Below are 10,171 nucleotides of genomic sequence, written 5' to 3'. Positions count from 1 at the left end.
CTGTATAGCATTTATAGTTCTAATTAAGTAATAATGAGTATATAAAGAATAATCCAAATAATAAAAGCTAATATCTAGAGAGCACTCATCTATGAGAACTAAAAATAATAATCCAAGTCCCAATACCCTACTTTGGGTTTTCTGTTTAAAATGACATTCTCCTGGTAGCGCACAAGCCAGTTCTGAGAGACCTAGAGCTCCACTCTGGATCTTGGTAGCCAGGTCCAGGCACTTCAATTAACTTCCAGAAGATGGCGGACCCTCCAGGAACACCAGAGTGAGAAACTGATGTCTGACAACAGAGTGAGAGTTCAAATATTCTTTGTAGCAGACACTGTGAATGAAGCACTTGAGGTTGCCAGGAGACTAAAAGCAAAATACATTGTTTTAATTAAAAGCCCAGATCTTAGCTGGAGGAAAAGGAAAGGGTGTCTTCAATTGTGGTTTGAAAGGAGGTGTTCACTTAACAAAAGAACCTGAAGTTGTGGGAAAGCTGGCTAAACATGATTGGGTATGTTTGGGACAATAAACCAAACTCCAAAAGAAGATGTGAAAGTTAATAAACTGATGGTTACTGAAACCTTGGACACTTCCAGAAAAACTTACCTGGTGATTCTGATGGACAGGTCTTGAAATGGCCCCATGCTGGTGGGCAGGCCCCAGGGGCCATTGACATTGAAGAGGCGGATGCTTCAAATTCAGAATTTATTTTTAAGGAGCAAATTTTTCAAGGAATAAAGGGCAGCCGATTTCAGAGTTTAGCAGATGGCAGAAAATCGAGGCTTCCTTGGGTCTTTGAAAAACCAGATTGCAGATCAAATTAAGAAACTGTATAATCTCTTCCTAAAAATTGATGCTACTCAGGTGATAGTGAATCCCTCTGGTGAAATTTGAGAAAGACAAGTTGTCTGCTTTAATGCCAACGTAAACTTTCATCACAATGCAGGATTCTGAAAACAGGACATATCTGCTATGATATGGTTTGGTTCTGTGACTTCACCCAAATCTTATCTCAAATTGTAATTCCCACGTGTCAAGGAAGGGACTTGGTGAGAGGTGATTGAATCGTGGGGGCGGGGGCTGCCCCATGCTGTTTTGTGATAGTGAGTGAGTTCTTGCGAGATCCAATGACTTAAAAGTGTGGCACTTCCCGCTTCTTTCTCTCTTGCCACTATATAAGAAATGCCTTGCTTCCCCTTCACCTACTGACATGATTGTCAGTTTCCTGAGGCCTCCCCAGCTATGCAGAACTATAAACTTCTTTCCTTTCTGTCTTTTATAAATTACGCTGTCTCAGGTAATATACAGTAGTATGAAAACGCACAAATACAGAGCTCACTGAATATGAAGTTGCCAGACATGATCTAAAATACATAGGAATGGATGGGAACATTATCTGCTTTGTGAATGGTGCTGGATTAACCATGGCTACTTGTGATACCATTTTCCATAATAGTGGGAAGCCAGTCAACTTCTTGGAATCTTGAAAGTGTTGTAAAGGAAGCTCAAGTATATCAAGCATTCACATTGCTCACAGCTGATCCTAAGGTTGAAGTCATCCTTGTCAGTATTTTTGGTGGTGTCGTCCACTGTGCTATCATTGCCAATAGGATCACCAAAGTCTTCCAGGCATTAGACTTAAAGGTTCCCTGGAAGGAACCAGTGTTCAAGAGGCCCAGGACATACTCAACAATAGTCCAACAATGAACTCCTCATTATATCAGCCCAAGAAGGCTGTGGCCAGCATGGCCAATAAGTGATGTCTTTGTCCTCATCAGCTGAAGAAAGTAAGCCATTTTTCCATTAAAAAAATGGATTTCTCTCATCACTGTGAAGGAAATTATCTCATTGGGAAATGAAGGAGATAAATATGAGCAAGAATCATTATCTGAAAAATATATTTTTTGAAACAGAGTCTCACTATGTTGCCCAGGCTGGAGTACAGTCGCGTGATCTCGGCTCACTGCAACCTCTGCCTCCCAAGTTCAAACAATTCTCCCGTCTCAGCCTCCGAAGTAGCTGGCTCTACAGGCACATGCCACCACACCCGACTAATTTTTGTATTTTTAAAGTAGAGACGGAGTTTCACCATATTGGTGAGGCTGGTCTAGAACTCCTGACCTCAAGTGATCCACCCTCTTCAGCCTCCCAAACTGGTGGGATTACAGGTGTGAGCCACTGCACCTGGCCTGTCTGAAAAATCTTAAACCTGTATTTTCTAGAATAAGATATCTAGAAATCCTAAATCTGCTTTTACTTTATAGCCTTTATAAAAATAATGTCCTGCATTCTCATACTTTTCTATTATGGTAAGCCTGCTCAATAGGCAGTGTTTTGTTGACTTTGGGGAGCAGTATATGTGGACAAATATTGGGTGCATGTTCAGAATTTGAAATCAGGTCCTGGTACACTTACAGTAATTCTGGTGGACATCTAATCCTACATAATAATAATAATAAAAAAAATCAGAGGCCATAAAAAAAGCAGACAAGATACATTTAATGTATAAACTACCAAAAAGGCACGGCTAGCACATTCAAATGAAAAGCTATTATACACTGCAGCAGCTTTTACAAGTTTCTAATTCCAACATGTTTGAAAAATCTGTGAGTATTCCAAAGTATATTTTACTGTGGAATGTCTCCATTAATATACCATACGTGTATTTCATCATTTTCCTTAATATTGAATATACTGTTTAGCTCACACTAGAAAGAAAGCCAAGAGATTTATTTGTGGTTTTAGAGGAGAAGTTTCCGTTTTAATGTCAAAACTGAAGAGTGCTGATTCTTATGGAAATCTCTATAATTAAGTCATTTCAGGGTGAGACAATGCTGAAGATCAAATTGTGTTGAACATCGGAATCTTCTCTCTTCCCTCATTTCCCACCTCACACCACCTCTGCCCCCAGAATCCACCAACTTGTGGTAGAAAGATGGGAACAGGTTATCCAAGGAAATGTGACTTCTTTTCCATGATGTCCATTTTACTTGTGGAAAAAAATTGAGATAAGGTTTCTGTTCATCTGTTGGAAAATGTTTGTCTGTATACACATTTAAATAAAATTCTGTTTGTAAACTTTATAATAATAATACTAATTCAAATACTAACAGCTAATATAGATATTAACTATTATTTTTTAGATTATTACAAATATTATCAATTTTCCTCTGTACATACATACTTGAGAGTCAGAAAGAAGGCAGAATAAAACTTCAGTAAGGTGCTGTATTTACACAATTCTTTCCCTTTTGGGAGTAAATTATCTTATTTTTTTCCCTTCCATAATTCTGCCTTGTTACTCTGCTCTGAGTAATACTTTTCTTAGGTAATTGGTTTTTTAGTCAGGGACGTAGGTACTATTCCATTGGCTAAAAGGAGGCTTAGAATATACCTTTTAAAAAGTCCTTTTACTTTGATAAATATTGACTCTAAATAAATTGCATGTTGGTTATTATGGATCCAAAACAGTATAGGATAACATTATGATTTAAATTTCCATTTTAACAAATGTAATCATCTTCCAATGTCAAACAAAACAAATCAAAAAGTGAAAATAAAGCCATCAGCATACAAATCATTAGAAATATGGTGGTACTCTATCAATGCCATCTGTAAAAATTGCTTATGTGAAATGGTATTTTTCCCTATTGGTGATAGATTTTAGAAGTACACCCTATCAGCCACTTGTTATGGATAGAAAAATTATCTGAGGCAAAGATGTACATAACTTCATGTCTTATTTGGGTAATCGTGGCCGAAGAAGAACAAAAGTGAATATAAGATGCAAGGAGCTCTGGGAAATAGGCACACAATGTGAGAAGATTTTACTGACTGTTTATGGCCACCAGAGATCATCCCCTATAGAACATGCACAGTAGTCCAATTACCAGAGTAACCATGGTAATGGAAATGGAGGTACCCGTAAACATGCCATTGTTTTCCCCAAAGCTTCTCCAGCTATGTAACCTGCTGAATGTTTGACCCATCAACAACAGGAAATAGTTGTGAATATAACTTTTTCTACATGAATGCCAATCAGTTACTTAAGGACAAGTTGATTGCATCATTTATCTTTCTCCTTGAAGGAGGCACCAGCTTGCCTTCACTGTGATTAATACATATCCTTATATGGCCTGACCTTCTCTGGCCACACCGTCTCAGCCAGAACTACTATCTGAAGACTCACAGAGTACCTAATTTATCAAATGCACTATCTCCCATTATATTATCTTGGCCCAAAGAACCCACTGCATAGTGAAGGATCATATCAATGGGCACATGACTGCAGGAACCACTAGTTTTAACATACATCACATCATTAGGAAGATGCTGACCTAATGAAACATTGAGATGGCTACTTAAAGGCATAACTAGCACAGCAGGCAGGGATTGATTTCTGGCCTTATTAGAATGATTTCCTAGTTTCAGTGTGTGAACTCACAGCCTTCTGGAGCACTATATCTCAGCTAGAAAGGTAGGTTCAGGAAAAAGAGGATAGAAGTAGGAGAGACATCATGCCATTTTCACAATTTTTTGGTCTGGAAAGATTGGATAAACTATTTCTGGTAGCATGGTGGTCATGAGAGTACTTGTAACAGAGGAAAAACATAAGGTTCCTCCTGAAGTTATATCTGCTACCTGATTATTTTGGACTTCTCATACTAAGAGACCAGAAGTGTGTATTTATAGATTTTATAATGAAAAACTGGAAGTTACCAATGTAAAAACAGCAGTGATAGTTGTGTATGGTAGGAAATATCAAGCAAATAAAAAAGTAAAAACTTAATGAAACCATTGCTACTTTTATTTCAAAGGGCTAATCTTTCTGAAATAGAATGTTTATTATGTACATATTACAATGCATTATAAAATATTTATATATTATAATATATTCTTTATTATATATTGCATATATATTATACTGTGTGTATATACATTATAATATTTATAATGTATATAAATATATAATGTAAAATTCAAAGTAAAAATGGAGGAAATACTGGAAGAGATGGTTCCACATAATGCAGACCGAATGGGAGTGAGTCCTCCTATATAAACCACTTAAAATCACATGGGAAGTCTTCCTCCCAGAATTACAAATTCAAAATTCACTGGCTCCCTATTTCTTATCTATAATATTGAAAATAGTATAAAAATCTGACAGCACACTCTGTTACTAAATCTGAAAATAACAAACAGTCTTATCTATTGCTCATGGAAGTGGAAAAACATACAATCCTACAGAGGATTTGCCAAACAAACGATTGATGCATTTAGCCTTTCTCAAAGTATTCACATCACTGGAACTGTACCTTCAACACACTTCTGCACAAATATAAAACTTCACACTCATTGTGTCATTGTTGATATAAGCAAAAAAAATTAAACAAAAATGTCTCTAGAGATAAAATGTATTAAATAAATTCCAGTTCATGCACTCAACCCAGGAGCAAGTGGTCATTACAAATGAAGCGGATGTCTCTAGAATTACAGGGAATGATCTCTAGAATATACTGTCAAGTGAAAAAAGCAAAATGCGTAAGAGTGTATATGATTATATAATATGTACACTCAAAAATACAGATTTGTCTATTATTATCAAAAGAATGTTGAAAAAAGTATCCACAAACTATAAAAGTTGGTTTCACATAAGGAGAGAACATTGTTGAGAGAATAGGAAAAGTTGTGGTACTTTTCTGAGTACAGCAATTTTATGCAGTCTTGGTTCTGCATATGTAAATGTTTACACATTCAAAATAAACTTAAATAGAAAGAATGAACAGTCTTAAAATTGTAAACAATTTACAATGAATAAATTTAACTCTATTTAAATTAGTCCTATAACTGCCCACAATGAGTACTGTAACTGCCTGAAGAAAAATATTTGGTATGATTAAAGGATAAAACAAATAATGCTAGTGTTATTAAGAAATCACACTTTTAAGGTAAAAGGGAAAAAAGATGCAAATATAAAAGTCAAATAAATTACACATAACCTCTGAAGATTACATTTAAATTTGAAGTGTAAATCGATGCATTATTTTTAAAATGTATTTTTTTGCCCTGGTGACTGAAAGATGCAGTGTAACTCTGCAACTTGATACAATGAGACTCCCGTTGGGTCACACTCCAAGAACTCATATGCTTACTTCTAAATGCTATTTCTACTAAAAGAAACTGAGAACCTTGGTAAATGGCTGGTTTTACTACTGGAAAAGGAACAATATAAAGTAGCCTGCCACATGGCAGAGAATATTGGAAACATGTGAGAAAAAAAGAATACAGAAGATAACTTGACAAGATTCCCACTGACCACATTTGTGGCAATTTTGACAATTTGTGACAACTCTTCTAGCAATACTATAAATGCCTACTATTAACTCTAAAGTGTTAGTTAAATTGAATCTGTGTGTCCATAGAGATATGTGTGTGTGCGTGTGTGTGGGGGAGAGAGAGAGAGAGAGAGAGAGAGAGAGAGAAAGAGAGAGATTTAAATTGAAATGAACCCATTTCCTCATTTTGAAAATTGACAGTTGTAAATGAAATAATTAAACAGGAGGACTTTCTATTTTTTAAACAATTCAAATGCAATTACAGTCAAGGAAATAAAGTATTATCAGCTAATAAAACGTAAAAAAAATAAAATATAGAAAATAAATTTGCAAGGACAAAAAAGTAATTTATTCAAGTATTAATTACAAATAATATGCTAAAACCACTGAATAAAATGTTGTCAGCTGAGAAGATATTGGAAAGATGACAAAGTATTAGCAGACATTATTTACCAATCGCAAGAGGAAATCATATCTTGGTAATGAAGGGATCTGGGAGAAACCAAACTAACAAAGTATTCAACATTTTGTATACTTAAATATTGGCTAAAGGGACATTATATAACCTGCTGAGGTGACGTGACATGAACCACAGCGCATCACCTCCAAAAGATTCTTGACAAAATGTTTAATCTAGATATAATCCAGCATTTAGACCAAACTTCCAGTTTAAGAAATAATACAAACTGTGGGAGACTTGATAAAGGCTGACTATCCAATGATGATGATGAAAAAATGAATGGAAACTCTAATTGAATTAGAATAAAATAAATACCATAATAATAAAATGCAATGTGTGTAGATAGATGACTAACACACATACCAAAATGATAATAGTTGCTAAGTCTTAATGCTTAGGATATCGGGCTGGGGGGTAATGTTTTATTCTTTCCAATTTGAACTATGTTACGAATTTTATTTTTAAAAGTTGAAAAATTATAATTTCAAAACTCTTAAAACTGCTACAGATGAACTGTATTTTTAAAGCAAACTAAGGCACTTTGGTATTTTTTAATTAAGGTTTAATTCACATGCAATTCATTCTTTTTGGCATATAATCCAGCAAATTTTGACAAATGCGTATAGTCATGTAATTAACAGCACAATCAAAATGTAGACTTGTTCTCCAAAATTCCCTGTGGCTCCTTCTTAGGCCCTTTCCCTGCATCCAAATACTGGCAACAATTGATCTTTTCTTGGAAACCATAGTTTTGTTTTGCAAGAATATCAAATAAATGGAAACATACATGTACCTTCTGAGATTTTTTTAAATAAAAGATCATGTCCAAATCAAGTTATCTCTTTATTAAATCTTTCTCATTTATTATTCGTTATTATTATTTTTTTCTGATTTTTATTTCTAGCTAAATGATTTACAACAACGCTAACATCAGAAGTGGTTTAGTGCAGCACTCACAATGACAACAAGTGTTCAGCTGACATGAAAGAGTGATAATATAGTACTTTCAGTGTAGAAATTATTGATCAGGATTTTCATATCGCGTATAATCTAAAATTGGTGAGATAGTGAAGCTCACTCTGGATCTGCGTAGCATGTAAGTCTCTGACTGAAATAAATGAAATATTACATAGTAGAAAAACAGACCTAAGTTAGTCATTTGGTAATTAAATCATTTTACAGCTTAGAGTTGAAATATGTTTTCTCAAAAATTCAAATCAACAAGAGGCATTGTCTAGAGAAAAAAATTACTTTAAATCAAGAATTTCCCTTTAAAACGAACCTATGCACGTATTTGCAACTACAATTAAAAATGTATTATTGAAAATAAAAACTAAGGACACGATAGAATTTGATAGCTTTTAGATAAAATATGGGTGATTTAACATCTTTAACTTTTCTAAACTTCATGTTTTGATTCTAGTTATAAGTAAAACTAGTGTTTCATAGAATCAAAATATTCACACGTTTCTCTCAATTCTCTGAGATTTTTTTAGACATTTTAGTCAGGAGATTAGAGGAGACCCAAACAATTTTGGGGAAATATGGACACTATTCTCAGAATTTCTCTGTTTCCTGTTTTCATCCTCCTTATCTAAAAAGCCTAAATTTTTCATCACTTAGATTATTTTATTCACTTGTCCAGCATTGTTTTCTAAACTGAATCTATTGATTACGTGTATACCTAGAAGTTGGTGGAACACTAGGACAGTGATCCAATGACTGAAACGTCAATAAATAGAGCTTAGTGATTCCAAAGTCACAGAAAGCACATTATTAAACCTAATTTGCAGAATGAGACTGTAAAGTGTTTAAGTCTGGCCACACAAAGTGATAGGATCCCAGTCATGTTTTGGTAGAATTAATTTATTGAATACAGAGGTGATGATTGGGACAGCTGTGAGGGAAGAGAGAAGGAGCACAGGAAGGAGAAAAGAAAGAAGGTCAACTTTCTATATAGCAGTAACTATAAGAAATTTGAATGGTTTATTCAACAAAATCCTCACAATAATTTTTTTTTTTTTTTTTTTGGAGACGAGTCTCACTCTGTCGCCCAGGCTGGAGTGCAGTGCAGTGACTCAATCTCAGTTCACTGCAAACTCTCTCTCCCAGGTTCAAGTGATTCTACTGCCTCAGCCTCCCCAGTAGCTGAGATTGCAGGCCTGCACAACCACACTCAGATAATTGTTTAAATTTTTAATAGAGACAGGGCTTTCACCATGTTGGCCAGGCTGGTCTCAAACTCCTGACCTCAAGTGATCTGCACGTCTTGGCCTCCCAAAGTGCTGGGATTACAGGCATGAGCTGCTGTACCCAGTCCTCACAATAATCTTATGAAGAAAGCATAGCCAACTGATTGAAAGCTTGGCCTCTGAACATTACTGCCTTGTTTAAGTCCCTGACTTAATTGTTTTGCTGTTAATTTGGGAAACTTACTTAACCTCCCTGGGATAGTCTCCTCACCCATTTAGTGAGGATACATTTAATAGCTTTTAGATAAATTATTGATGATTTTATAATTCTTTATCTCAATTCCAAAATCCAAACAAATCTGAACACCAAATCCTTTATCTACAATTCCAAGCAAACCTGAAACAAATGAACTTAAACCCAAGAATCTTTCACAACTCACTTGGCAGCAAAATGAGACCTAATCTGAATTCATTTGGTGGCAAGACCTGACCTGAATCAACATGAGACGCTTTAGAATCTTAATTTATGTCACTTAGTGTGACAATCTGTGTTTCACTGCAGAAATATTAGTATAATTGCTAGTATTTGTTCCAAGTTTAAAGACACAGAAATGAATTAAATCACTTATGCTAATTTCCAAGGATTGAGATTTATTTAAAATAGTCTTTCTTCTTAGAGATTCATAAAAATTCATGTAATTTAAACATTATTCAAAAATGAAATGTGGAATAAAATTACCATAGAGTCTATAGTTGGTTTGGAAAGTAGTATGTGAAACTAAATGGCATTAATGTTGCTTGATTTTATTTATGTTGTTGTTCTTATTTATTTATGTACTTATTTTTATTAAGTAATAAATAAATACATGTGTACTTAATGTGTGTGTATGTGTGTGTAGTATAATGTTAATTTTCCTGAATGTGTTTGTGTGTGTATTTATTTATGTGTTTGGTCATTTTTATATCTGGGAAGTGAACAGGCTACATTTAAGGAGCTAAATCTTGAGAAGATTTATCAAGGAAATGCTAATTCAGAGATTTAATGTGATAAGTATTAAAAGATGTACAATTTCAATGTAACTATTTTTGAACATTATATTAAACTATTTATTATTAATTATTTTCCCACAATATAGTGTTTTATATGTTTTTGACACAAGGCTTTCTTTTTCATAAAATAACTT

The 10,171-nt window shown here is 34.4% G+C and overlaps 1 pseudogene; it reads left to right on the top strand.

The window, feature by feature from the left end:
- Positions 1 to 216: 216 nt before the first annotated feature.
- Positions 217 to 1,760, top strand: LOC105505593 (annotated as a pseudogene).
- The last annotated feature ends 8,411 nt before the right edge of the window (positions 1,761 to 10,171 follow it).

Source organism: Colobus angolensis, unplaced genomic scaffold (assembly GCF_000951035.1).
Source record: "Colobus angolensis palliatus isolate OR3802 unplaced genomic scaffold, Cang.pa_1.0 Scaffold127, whole genome shotgun sequence".
Classification (NCBI taxonomy): domain Eukaryota; kingdom Metazoa; phylum Chordata; class Mammalia; order Primates; family Cercopithecidae; genus Colobus; species Colobus angolensis.
The sequence above is the reverse complement of the archived record's forward strand: the minus strand, read 5'-3'. Positions and strand labels throughout refer to the sequence as shown.